We start from the raw sequence: 13,621 nt of genomic DNA, 5'->3' as shown, positions 1-13,621 counted from the left end.
GGAATCCAGGAAAAGACATGTTTTCAAAGAGAGTGAAAGATCGTCCGGAACATTTTTGATTTGTATGTACTTTGTGACCACAATGTGACAAGAAAGAAGTGCACGTGTGTGTGTGTGTGTGTGTGTGTGTATGTGCATTCGTACGTGTGTGTGTGTGTGCACGTGCATGCCTATGTGTGGGTGTGTGCGTGTGCAGAAGCGCACGCTCAGTTTAGCCGGTAGATTAGACACTTCCTGCTCTGTTGGCCACAGCAAGTAGCATGGACACACTCCAAAACCGCTTACACACCACCCCATATGTGTGTGTTTCATAACACACACACACAGGGCAGTGGCAGTGCGCCATCTCTCTGGATGGAAAATGACAGTGGTGTGTTTGGCAGAGCTACGTGGCAGAAATCCTCCCTCTCTCTCAGGGGGTCCGGAGAGATGAGGGAGAGGAGAGACTGATAGGCCGAACAGGAGACACAGAAAAGAGGGATCGGGATGGAAAAGGAACGAGAGAAATGGTGTGTGTGTGTGTGTGTGTGTGTGTGGGGGGGGGGTGTTAGGGTTAGGGGGGCATGAAGAGAGGGGGAGAGAGAGAGGAGAGATGGAAAGAGGGAGTTGAAAGGGAGGGGGTTCAAACAGGAAGTTCATAGAAAAGTCAGGTTGTCGACATAGAGCCATGTTGTTCACCCTGTCCAAGTAGACCTCCATTAGTAGATTAATAGTCTTCTAAAGGTCACTGTGTGTGTGTGTGTGTGTGTGTCCCCACGTGCGTTTCTTTTCAGCTCTATTAATAAATGAGTAGTAGTTTAAAATGCTGTGTGTGTTGTGGATGAGAGTAATCATTCATCAGTCTGTACAGTAGTACAGTCTCACTCTTTCCAAGTTATCATTAAAAAGCCAATTAAACACAAGTTTTAACCATGGCCAGAATCTCAGGGCCCATTTCCTTCAATATATCTACCCACAGTGTTGTGTATGGTTAGCTGAAAACCATTTATATAAAAAAAAGAAAAAAAAAGAACTACAAAACAGTAAAAACAAGCTGAGAGGACATGCTGTGTTTCATGTTTGTTTGATCCACCTGTAAGACAAGGTTTAGGCGGCTCAAGTACTCTTTCTCCTCCTTGCTCGCTCTCTCCCTCCCTCACACACACACACACACACACACCAACACACACACGGTCTGCTTTGCCCAAGAGGGGAGCGCGACTTAGCTTGATTAGCATCTGGCTAGCCGATGGACGGACTGATGGACAGTAACCGCTTTTGTCTGCCGTCTCGATAGCGGAACAGCTAAGTGAGATAACACTGTCTTCACTGGTCTGATAAGAACAAAAGAGAGAAAATGAGGGAGATAGATAGCGAGAGAGAGAGAGAGAGAGAGAGAGAGAGAGAGGGAGAGAGGGAGAAAGAGAGAGAGGGAGGGAGAAAGCGGGAGAAAGGATGAGAGAGTTACAGAGAGGTAGAGACAGTGAGAGAGAAAGAGAGAGAGAGAGTCAGGCTTTGTTTACAGAAGGCCCGGCGGGGTCTTCAGAAAGACAAAAAGAGAAGAGTAAAAGGATAGTATCTGGCCTCACCCACACAGGGAGGGGGGGGCAACCTGAGATGGGTTATCAGCTCTGGTGAAAGGCTCCAAACCGCACAGCCAAGATAAAGCTATCCTCCTCCTCTCTCCCCCCGCCTCCGCTCTGCTTTCACAGCCGGTCGCCCATCTCCACCTCCGTCTGTGCACTCCCTCACTCTCTACCTCCCTCCCTCCATCCATCCTCATCGCCCAAACACACTCGGGAGGGGGGGGGGGGGAGAGAAAGTCTGTTTAGGAAAACAATAGTACTCCCATCATTTGAGTAGCTGGAGTCTAAAGCTTGAACGCTCGGTCCATGAGCATTATATAACAACCTATGGTTGTACATCAATCTAAATCGCACTCGACAGTATAGGAGGTCTGGTTTCGGCCTTTGCGCATATCTGGTTTCTGCTGTCCGACTTTTTCTTGGATCGATATGAAGGGATCTGCATCGCGCCACTCTTTAACACCTCATCACTTTCAGGCCCGGGGGATTCATGATGTCATCAAAGAGGGACTACATGGGAAGTACGGCTACCATGGCATTATGCAGCATCTTGAACTGCAATTTATTTTATTTTTTTATAATTTTTTTTTACTTTGAGCAAGTACAGCAGCTGCACACTATGTACTATTGCAGGAAGTACGCACAAAACGCAGCCTATTTGGGCCATCTTACTAGCTGTGAGGTTGAGTATCGGAGCTCAGATCTCAGGTCAGAAGGGTGTTCCTCTGTACTGGCACAGGAGACATGAGGAGATGGGTGAGGCTGGTCTGAGACCAGCACCTTTGACCCACCTGCTGCCTGGCAGGGTGTTCTCTGGACAGGCAGTAAGACAGAGCCGCCGCTCCGTCAAAGACCAGGACTGCACTTTTGTTTTCTCTTGGATGGAGCATGGAGAGGTGTGTGTGTGTGTGTGGGGGGGGGGGGGATTGGTTGGCACACACACACACACACACAGCCCCTCTCTCTAAGAAACCAAGGTCAGTGGTTACTCCCCCTCCTGACTTTAGGGTGGTCCAGACCCAAACAGGGAGACTAAATGAGAGACCCCTGCCTGCCTGAGTGACACCCAACCTGGGATTAACACTCGAGGTGCAGGCTGCAGTAGCCCCAGGCCCACTCCAAAATGTCTTTTTAAGTATACACAATGAAATAAAATGTAACAATCATATCCTGGGATTTAGATGAAAGTATTTCATGTATTTAACTCTCAACTTTGCCTAACCCTAATCAGTAATTCAACGTGATCAGCATCATTGCAAGTAATTGACTATTCTTGGGCCAAACAGTCTTCCTGAAGCGTATGTGCTGGTAGATAGAGGAGTGTAGAAGCCATGCTAGCAGGCCTCAAGGCAGGATCAATCCCAAACATGGATACTATGCATATATTGACTTGGCTTCACATGAGATTCAAACGGTATAGTAGGGTATAAATGGAGAGGTGGAGCACTTTCATTTTGAACAAGGGCCGCACACATGCTGCGCGTGTGTGTGTGTACAAGTAGGTTGGTGTGTGTGTGTGTGTGTGTGTGAGCGCGTGTGTGTGGTGTGCTTCAGGTCAGACCGGGTGATGGAACACAGGGCTATCCTCCCCTGGAGGGGACGAGGCTGGGGGCGGATGGAGGCTGGGGGCGAGGCTCGGGGTGGATGGAGGCTGGGGGCGGATGGAGGCTGGGGGCGGATGGAGGCTGGGGGCGAGGCTAGGGGCGAATGGAGGCTGGGGGCGAGGCTGGGGGCGGATGGAGGCTGTGGGCGAGGCTGGGGGCGGATGGAGGCTGGGGGCGAGGCTGGGGGCGGATGGAGGCTGGGGGCGAGGCTGGGGGCGGATGGAGGCTGGGGAGATCTTTCTATAGCACACACTCTCCCAGGCAACTGACAACACGTCCGCCCTTCATCAAGTCCTCTTAAACAGCTGTGCAGTGGGCTGTTGAGGGTCAAAGTTCAAACCGACACGCCGACAAACGCGCTCGCTTCCTCCCCAGTGCACCACACTTGCACTCGCACGCCCTGCTCGAGACACACACTTTGAACCAAAACACACTGATCTGTCCTGACACATCCAGTCACACACACACACACACACACACACACACACACACACACACACACACACACACACACAGGGACACACATAATTCTCCCTTGGTTGCAGTGTTCTTGGCTTTGCAGAAGAGGAGAAGTTCATCGTTTGTGGCAGAAGTTCACCTGAAGGGGTCATTTTGATAACATCTGGGATTTGAGTGAACAACACTGGTTGAGGCATGTGTGTGGGTGTGCATGTGTGAATGACAAATGTATATATATGTATATATATATACACACACACACACAGTATACGCATACGTAAGTATATATATCACTGACGCTGGAACATTCTGACTGTCAGTAAGTACACTGGAGCAAGAGAAATACTGAAAAACACCATTCCTGTTTTGCAAAACTGACATGCTACTTCTTTTTAGCAAGTATCTGTGCATTTTGGTGTGTGTGTGCGCACGTGTGTGTGTGTGTGTGTTTGTAGGACAGCGTTGCTGTCCGTCCAAGGCTTCCATATTTAGTCTCTCCCTGTCTAACTGTGGGCCTCTAATCACACAGAGGCCTTCCTTTCTACCCATTTCAGTCCACACACACTCCTCTGGTCTGTCATTAACAGCTCAAACTCACCTCCCAGGCAGCACACACACAAACGCACACACATACACACACACACACACATAATCATACACATAGTAACCACGCACCAAGGCCTACGCAAGACAACGCAACACACAACCCCAGAAAAACGATATGGGGAACCTCCTAGTAGAGGCAGAAGGGTAGGGAAGGCAGCTTCGACCGGGATATCTGTCCTCCTGAAAGACACCCAGGCTGGATGAGCAGGTCAAGCAGCAGAGAAGCGACGCAGACAGAAGACGAGCAGAGGGGCTCCCTGGGTACTCTGGGAGGACGTTCTCCTCATGTGAGAGCTGTGGGGGCTTAGTGCTGTGTGTGTGTGTGTGTGTGTGTGTGTGTGTGTGTGTGTGTGTGTGTGTGTGTGTGTGTGTGTGTGTGTGTGTGGTTCCTCAGGTTAATACTCAGGAAAACAGAGAGGGAAAAAGAGAAACAAGTGTTTGCGCGTGTGTGTGTGTGTGTACATAGTATAGAGCATTGCAGATCTGTTTGTGCAAGAGACAAAAACAAAGACATCCAATCTCTTGCAGACACAACACTGCTGATCCTGGCTACAAATTAGCATCAAACAAAGACAGAGAGGGGACCCAAACACACACACACACACACACACACACACACACACACAGGGAAGACAGTAACACCCACACAAGACCGTAACACACACACACAAGACCATTACGCGCGCATACACACACACACACAGAGGACCGTAACACACACAGAAAATACTGTGACACAGTAGAGGTGTTCAGTGCCACTTAGTCAACCTTTCAAATGTTAAATGTTTTCTGTACATCATAGGAATGTGTGTGTGTGTGTGTCAGTGTGTATCAGAGGCCAGCAAACGTGCCCCAGCAGAGACCGACTGTCCCAGAACCATTTCAGGGGTCACAAGCATGTCAACAGAGTCCACTTTCAGGAAACGTGATCGCAAGCCTAAGTGCAGTGAATAAGTCATAGCCTCCTATGTAAACCAAGGTATTACTTTGTAGAGAGAGGGAGGGAGACTGAATGAAATTGAAGTAAGAGAGCCTGGTGGAAATGGACATGGGGATGATAGAGGGAGGGAGGGGGAGAGAGAGAGAGAGAGAGAGAGAGAGAGAGAGAGAGAGAGAGAGAGAGAGAGAGAGAGAGAGAGAGAGAGAGAGAGAGAGAGAGAGAGAGAGAGAGGGGGGGGGACTTGAGGGGGAGTGGGAATCAGAGAAAAGATTTTACTCACTTGAAGCAGTCCAGACTTAACAGCCCAAGTGTACCTTTGGCAGGTAGACATACACACACAAGCGCGCACACACACACTAACACGTACACACACACCATTAGACTGAAGTTAGAGGTTTGGTCTGGGTCCCAGTGAAAATGACACTAATTTGAAGCTAAGGACGTCTGGCAAAGACGACTCCTGTTGCAGTCCACTAGCCACAAGCTAATGCTAACTGTAGCCTGTAGGTCCCATTCAGATACAAACTGCTTACGAGAAAACCAATGTCATAAATGTAAACGCTACTACCGCTAAAGCATGCTAATCTAATAATTGCATAGTTGCACAGCATGATAAATCCTGATGACACAAGCTTTAATGATCCTGAGGAACGCCACAATAGGGGCATTGTCTCCTTGCTCATCTTAACACACATGCCATAAATCGCGCACAAACACACAGCAAATGCATTGCTGCACATTAAGTCTCAACCCCTAAACCCAAACCCAAATCCTAACACACACACACACACACACACACACACAAACAAACACACACACACCCTTGCTTGCTATGTCTCTGCTACGCAGGGCTCTGTTTGTCCATGACATGCCTGTTTGCTTTTCTCTCAATGGTCTCCTTTGAACGCACCACGGCGGAGGAGGGGGAGAAAAAAAACGAGGGGAACTGGGAATTTTACGGCAACAAGATAAATATCCGCACCGTGGCGTCGCGGGTAGAGGCGCATGCCGACGTACACACACACGCGCGCGCGCACACACACACACACACACACACACGCGCACGCCTTAGTAGGCAAGCCTTCTGATTACAGAGTGAGTATGTGTAATCATATAAAACGGGCATTGTCTGCAGGCGGAAGCAACACATACATGGTAAAGAAAGCAGAGAGGGGAGGACATGTTGACTTTGGAGAAAGCGCAAAGGGAGAGGTGATCAGTCATAGGGCCGGCCTGTCTTCCACACACACACACACACACACACACACACACACACACACACGCAAGAGCAGGTTACCACAAATACATACAAACACCAATGAGCATTCCACACTAGCATGCACAAGTCGCGCGCACGCACACACTAAGAATGAGTTATTCAATAACATTGCACCAGTGGACTTACAGTTAGGTCCATAAATATTTGGACATTGACACAATTTTCATCATTTTGGCTCTGTATACCACCACAATGGATTTGAAATGAAACAATCAAGATGTGCTTTAAGTGCAGACTTTCAGCTTTAATTTCAGGGTATTTACATCCAAATCGATTAGATTAGCATGCTTTAGCGGTAGTAGCATTTACATTTATGACATTGGTTTTCTCATAAGCAGTTTGTCAGGTGGCTGAGCGGTGAGGGAGTCGGGCTAGTAATCCGAAGGTTCCCAGTTCAATTCCCGTTCATGCCAACTGACGTTGTGTCCTTGGGCAAGGCACTTCATCCTACTTGCCTCGGGGGAATGTCCCTGTACTTACTGTAAGTCTCTCTGGATAAGAGCGTCTGCTAAATGACTAAATGTAAATGTAAATCAGGTGTAGGAATTACAACACATTTTATATGTGGCCCCCCCCTTTTTAAGGGACCAAAAATAATTGGACAAACTAACATAATCATAAATCTAATTGTCACTTTTAATACTTGGTTGCAAATCTTTTGCAGTCAATGACAGCCTGAAGTCTGGAACCCATAGACATCACCAGACGCTGGGTTTCGTCCCTGGTGATGCTCTGCCAGGCCTCTACTGCAACTGTCTTCAGTTCCTGCTTGTTCTTGGGGCATTTTCCCTTCAGTTTTGTCTTTAGCAAGTGAAATGCATGCTCAATTGGATTTAGGTCAGGTGATTGACTTGGCCATTGCAGAACATTCCACTTCTTTGCCTTAAAAAACTCTTTGGTTGCTTTCGCAGTATGCTTTGGGTCATTGTCCATCTGCACTGTGAAGCGCCGTCCTATGAGTTCTGAAGCATTTGGCTGAATCTGAGCAGATAATATTGCCCGAAACACTTCAGAATTCATCCTACTGCTTTTGTCAGCAGTCACATCATCGATAAATACAAGGGAACCAGTTCCATTGGCAGCCATACATGCCCACGCCATAACACTACCTCCACCATGCTTCACTGATGAGGTGGTATGCTTTGGATCATGAGCAGTTCCTTCCCTTCTCCATACTCTTCTCTTCCCATCATTCTGGTACAAGTTGATCTTGGTCTCATCTGTCCATAGGATGTTGTTCCAGAACTGTTCAGGCTCTTTTAGATGTTTTTTGGCAAACTCTAATCTGGTCTTCCTGTTTTTGAGACTCACCAATGGTTTACATCTTGTGGTGAACCCTCTGTATTTACTCTGGTGAAGTCTTCTCTTAATTGTTGACTTTGACACAGATACGCCTACCTCCTGGAGAGTGTTCTTGATCTGACCAACTGTTGTGAAGGGGTTTTTCTTCACCAGGGAAAGAATTCTTCTGTCATCCACCACAGTTGTTTTCTGTGGTCTTCCGGGTCTTTTGGTGTTGCTGAGCTCACCAGTGCGTTCTTTCTTTTTAAGAATGTACCAAACAGTTGATTTGGCCACACCTAATGTTTTTGCTATCTCTCTGATAGGTTTGTTTAGATTTTTCAGCCTAACGATGGCTTGCTTCACTGATGGTGACAGCTCTTTGGACTTCATATTGAGAGTTGACAGCAACAGATTCCAAACACAAATACCATACTTGAAATGAACTCTAGACCTTTTATCTGCTCCTTGTCAATGAAATAACGAACTTCCATGAGGGAATAACATACACCTGGCCATGGAACAGCTGAGCAGCCAATTGTCCAATTACTTTTGGTCCCTTAAAAAGGGGGGGGGGGGCCACATATCAAATGTGTTGTAATTCCTACACCGTTCACCTGATTTGGATGTAAATACCCTGAAATTAAAGCTGAAAGTCTGCACTTAAAGCACATCTTGATTGTTTCATTTCAAATCCATTGTGGTGGTATACAGAGCCAAAATGATGAAAATTGTGTCAATGTCCAAATATTTATGGACCTAACTGTATGTCCATCAGGTATAGGGAATAAATATTCACAAGCGTAATCATTTTTGCATGTGCTCTACAAAACACAAACACGCATATAAACACACACAGACACACATTCTGTTGGCCGTTACTTGCTTGCAGTTTGGCCAAATCTTTAACAAACAGGATTCAGATCATCACTCATAAATTAGTAGCATGAAATAAATGTCCTCTTGGATGTGAGCCTGTCTGTGTCAGTGTGTGTGTGTGTGTGTGTGTGTGTGTGTGTGTGTGGAACAGACAACTATTCATACGCCGAGGCCATAGAAGGTAAATCAGTCGATTTATCAAAATGCGGGGAAATGTCACGTGAACTTGGCCAACACAGCCAACATATGCAGCACTAATTCATCCCAGAGACCGGGGTTACACACACTGCAAAACATACACATAGAGAGAGACAGACATTAAGAGAGTGCGTATGTGTGTCTATAGACAGTGGCAGGGTGGTTGTGTGTTGTGTGTCTGTGGTTAAAGGTCCTGGCTAGAGTGTAGTGTTGTTGTTGTCCTGTACTCCTGTCACCATCCATCAGTCTGCTGTCTCTAATGGCTTTCTCCTTCCTGCACACCAAGCTATACGCATAGACAGAGACTGTATGTGTGTACGTGTGTACGTGTGTGCCAGGAGAGTAAATCCACCGGTAGAGTGTATGTGTGGCCGAGGATGCGTAAAGAGTAACATACTCCGAAACACTTACAGAAGACTATTAGCCATGCTAATGTTTCTACATGACAATAATATCTGATCTGATTTGACGATGCATTTGGCACGGTGACATGTCCGCAACATGAACGAGACCAGGATTGAGCTTCAGGTTCAGTCCTGCTGAGGTTTAATCTCGGTTTTTCAACCGTAGCATAGAGCGGTGACAAGGTTCTCCTGGAGGGGGGGGGGGGGAGCAGGCAAGTCCTCAGGAAACACTGCAGGGCGGGGCGTCCCCAGAAGACCCCTCTGTGGAACTGGAGCTAATGAGCATCTGGGGAAAGGATGGTGTGCGTGTGTGTATTTTCACAGCCTCCTGCATGTGTGTGTGTCTGTGTATGAGGGACCATGTGTGTGTGTACCTGAGACCGGTTTTGACTCGCATGCCTGATCTGAGTGAGTAAGCCTGCGTGTGTACCACTTTAATTACGCCGCGTGCATAATCCCGTTAGCCGCTGGCTAACCTGGGATTACGCACTACAAAAGGCCAGTGGGAGTGGGCATGCTCCATAGTCAGGGTGGAATCCAGTCCCCATTCAGCTGGTTAAGAGCCACTCAACGGACACAAGGAGATTAGGACCCTAACCCGCCATAGCAGCAGGGGCCCCCTGTGGCAGTCCCTAAGGCCTCTCTATCCCCCCTCCCTCCCTCCCTCTCGCCCCCCCGTAGCTGGGAGATGAAATGACATTCTTCAGGGCCCTAATACCAAAGGATTGGACTGGAGGAGGCAGCAGGGTGGTGGTGGTGGTGGGGGGCATACCTGGCGAGATTCTTTGTGGTTAAAACTGTAGATGTACAACGCACAGGAGAGAAAGCTATTAAGGGGTGGGGGGGGTGTTGGGGTCTAAAGACAGACTAGACTGACAGACCCCGGAGGTTGCTACGCTACGTCTGAGTGGTCACCGAGGAAGAAGGTGAGAGGAGGAAGCAGTAAAAAAAAAAAAAAAAGCGTTCCTTTCTTCTATCTTCCTCTCTCTTCTCCTCTTTTCATTGGCAGATGTACAGACATACATACTGTAATAAAGGGCCACCAGAATCTGACTCCCATGGAACCGCCCCCAGAACAGTAAGAACAGCGCAGCAGATAGGGTGCTGTACACCCCAAACACCTCCAGCAGCCAACTGCCTGCCGTCTGCCCTGCCTTTGGGCAAACACCTGGGAGTGTGTGCGTGTGTGTGCGCAGACTGGCAGAGATAGTCTTTGCTGTGGCTCAGGGATTTCACATTCTTTGATAAACTCCCAAACCCCCCAACCCTCTTCTCTCTCTGTCACTCCCCTGCTGTGCATGGCCCGAGGGCCCATGATACAGCAGCCCAGACACACACACACCATCCAGAACGTACACAAACACACACACACACACAGACACACCAACACCTGCCCACACGGTCACTGACTCAAAGTAATGACCAATCTCCTGACCCAAGACACAATTTGAAATTGCCTGGCTATTTTCATTATTGTATCCACGAAGAGTCATCTCATTGACCAATTCTGCCTTGGAACCGTGTCTACCAACAAGGGTTCTCACACTACTAATTTACTGACTAGCTTGACTGTGCCACACACACTCATGTCACACACTCAGTTGTATCACAGTCCCCCGTACACACACTTGCCTAAGTCAGTCACCTGAATGAAAGCCACATTGATAAGACAGACATTTACATAAACAAACTTGTTTAAGTAAAAACATACCAGGCCGCAGTGACCTCTCCATGTGTCATTCATTTAGCGCATGTGTGTGTGTGTGTGTGTGAGAGAAAGACAAAGAGAGAGAGAGAGAGAGAGAGAGAGAGAGAGAGAGAGAGACAGTGAAAGACAGTGAGACAGAGAAAGAAAGAGAGAGACAGCTGATATGTGTAAATGTGTGTTTCCTCTGTTAAATACCCTGGGGTCAAAGAAAGAGGAAAAACAGAGGAACTCCCTCAGGTCCTTCTGGCCTTTGATCTGCTACCTAAATACCCCACCGCACCTGAGAGACTGCCTTTCAAACACACACACAACTCGGCTTATCGAAAAAACATTCACACACACGCAAAGCCAAAATCACAGAACGATGGCACAGTCCACCCACAAACACATCTCGGAGAGAGCCCTGACCATTAATCGCAAGGGGGCCTCAGGTACACAGTGGGATCTGTGTTTAGCCATGTTTAGCTGTGTTTAGTGCTCCATTTGGGGCCAAATAAATCAAGACGCTGTCTGTGAGAAGCCTCCATTACGGGGCCGAGAGGCCCATCAGGAGCCTGTCAGTCAGGACCGCTAGCAGCCCACCTCCTGCGTTTGAACTGCTAATTACAGGGAGCCTCCGTTCAGCTCCCAGACAGAGACGCTCGCTAGGTTATCCTAGCGCGCTAACGCTAACACTAACAAACGGAGGCCATTTTACCTCTGAGGAAAATCGTTGGGAAAATATTTATGGGAACTACCCTGCTTACCCCCCTCCATCCTACCCTCACTCTTTCTCTGCCTATCCATTCCACTTTCAGAAATGTCTATCCAATCTTGATTGACAAGAGTACTTTCATGAGAGGTCACTGGCAGCAAGAAAAAAAGAAAAAAAGCAGGAATGCTAACGCTAGGCTAAGCTAGCCCTCTGGCTCACCTTTCCATAGCTGCCAGATTAATCAAAGCAGAGTTGAAGGGAGAGCCGGGCCGGACCGTAAACCACTGGGCCAAGATGAGTAATGTCTTTTTAAGTAGTGAGAAGGAGAAGTGGGGGAAACAGACACCTCTGGCCAGCTCAGATAGACATTATGAGCCACGGGCGGCTGCATCTGGGCTTCATGAATAAAATATAGGAGGAAGATATGAGGGAAGAAAGAACAATGGGAATATTATCCTGGTATATGAACGTACACCGGACCAAAGAAATTCTCACAGGCCTCTTTCTGTTATCTCTCAGATCATTCTGGAAAAAAGGCAGACTCGTGTAAACACACAGACACGCTAACGAGGGGAAATCCCCAAATCCACAGATACACAAAGAAAATGTACCCGTCTGGCATTCCTCTGAGACCAAATTAAAGGGGTTGTTCAAACAAATTCCAAATTCACCACAGACTGTTCCATTTCCATTGTTTTTTGTTGTTGTTTTCTATTCAGGAGTATGCTTGCTTTCGCACTGACAAATTCAACCAACTAGTAATTCATTTCATTCACCATTATATAATGTAGCACCCAATGTAATGAAAAATGTAGTAATGCCATAAAATGTAAAAACATTCTAAAGAGTTTTAAAACTCAATAATGTAGGCTATTAACTTGACCAATATTGCAATAAAATGTATCTGATGATATAATACCATAGAAATGTATTGGGAATGTCCTCAATTTTCAGGTCTTAAAAATATTTTTCTCAAAACTGATGATATACTATTTTTTACAGATACTGTAGCCTTGTAGGCCTAGCCTCCTCTGGTCATCTTCAGTCAAGAGGTCTACATTGTGTTTTAAGAATGTAAGAATGTTGGATTTGGATTTGAAATGAAAGAATGACTCTTGGGTTAAAATTCAGACGTTGAACTCCTCCTGGACATAATATCTCAACAGACACATTGATGAATTCACAAAACAAGCCAATGTGTTCCACAAGAGATGAAATAATGGCCCACGCAAACTCTTCATGCAAGGACGAGCTGAGCAAGCAACTTCTGAAGCATAGATCAGTTCTTAGAAAGCTACATAACTCATACCCAGATATATACATGAATTATTAATTTGATGCGTACATCACTCTTCCGAGTAGCCGTCGATAGCGTCCATTAAGGTGCAAGTGTATACATTACAGCACGTATAGAGTGTCATAAACTTCCCGAATGCGTCGCGAGGGCAAGCGGGAAGCGGGAGCTGGGAGAGATAGCTTGATGGACGGAGTGACACTGGAGTGCATTAGTCATGGTTAGCCTAGCCATGCTAAGGGACGGACTCGGATGCTTCGTCAGCACTAGCTAACGTAAGACACCGATACATGAACGCTATTACCACCAGCGCGGGGCCGTCTACCAAAGAGAGACGCTGACTGGTACTTCTAGTATCCATGATTAGCCTAGCAGGAGGACTAACACGGTGTTATCTGAAAACAGAATTCATTTCGGCTCAGATAAAATACGAGAAAGACATCACCGAGAAAAATAAGGCCCTGGTAAAAATGTAGCGTTAGTTCAACGGAGAGTGTGTAGAATGATATTAGGCAGACATCTGCTCTACTCTTGAGGTTTGAGCCCAGCCAAGGTTTTACCTTGGGACACATTTGTATGGTTCTTCTCAGAGGAGGAGAGGTGGTGAGGTACTGGCACATTAAATATCTTATGAAGTCATGATGTCACACACTCCCAGTGCGGTAACGGGAGCACAACTAATTAATGGCATAAAGAGCGCCCCACCAAAC

At 47.1% G+C, this 13,621-nt stretch overlaps 1 protein-coding gene across 1 annotated transcript in view; it reads right to left on the bottom strand.

Annotated features, from left to right (window-relative positions):
- Positions 1-13,621, bottom strand: part of bbs9 (Bardet-Biedl syndrome 9) — a 76,045-nt gene that overhangs the window by 27,148 nt on the left and 35,276 nt on the right. The window lies entirely within an intron of this gene.

The sequence above is a fragment of the Osmerus mordax genome, chromosome 6, assembly GCF_038355195.1.
Source record: "Osmerus mordax isolate fOsmMor3 chromosome 6, fOsmMor3.pri, whole genome shotgun sequence".
NCBI lineage: Eukaryota > Metazoa > Chordata > Actinopteri > Osmeriformes > Osmeridae > Osmerus > Osmerus mordax.
Note: the sequence above shows the minus strand (reverse complement) of the source record. Positions and strands in the feature narration are given on the sequence as shown.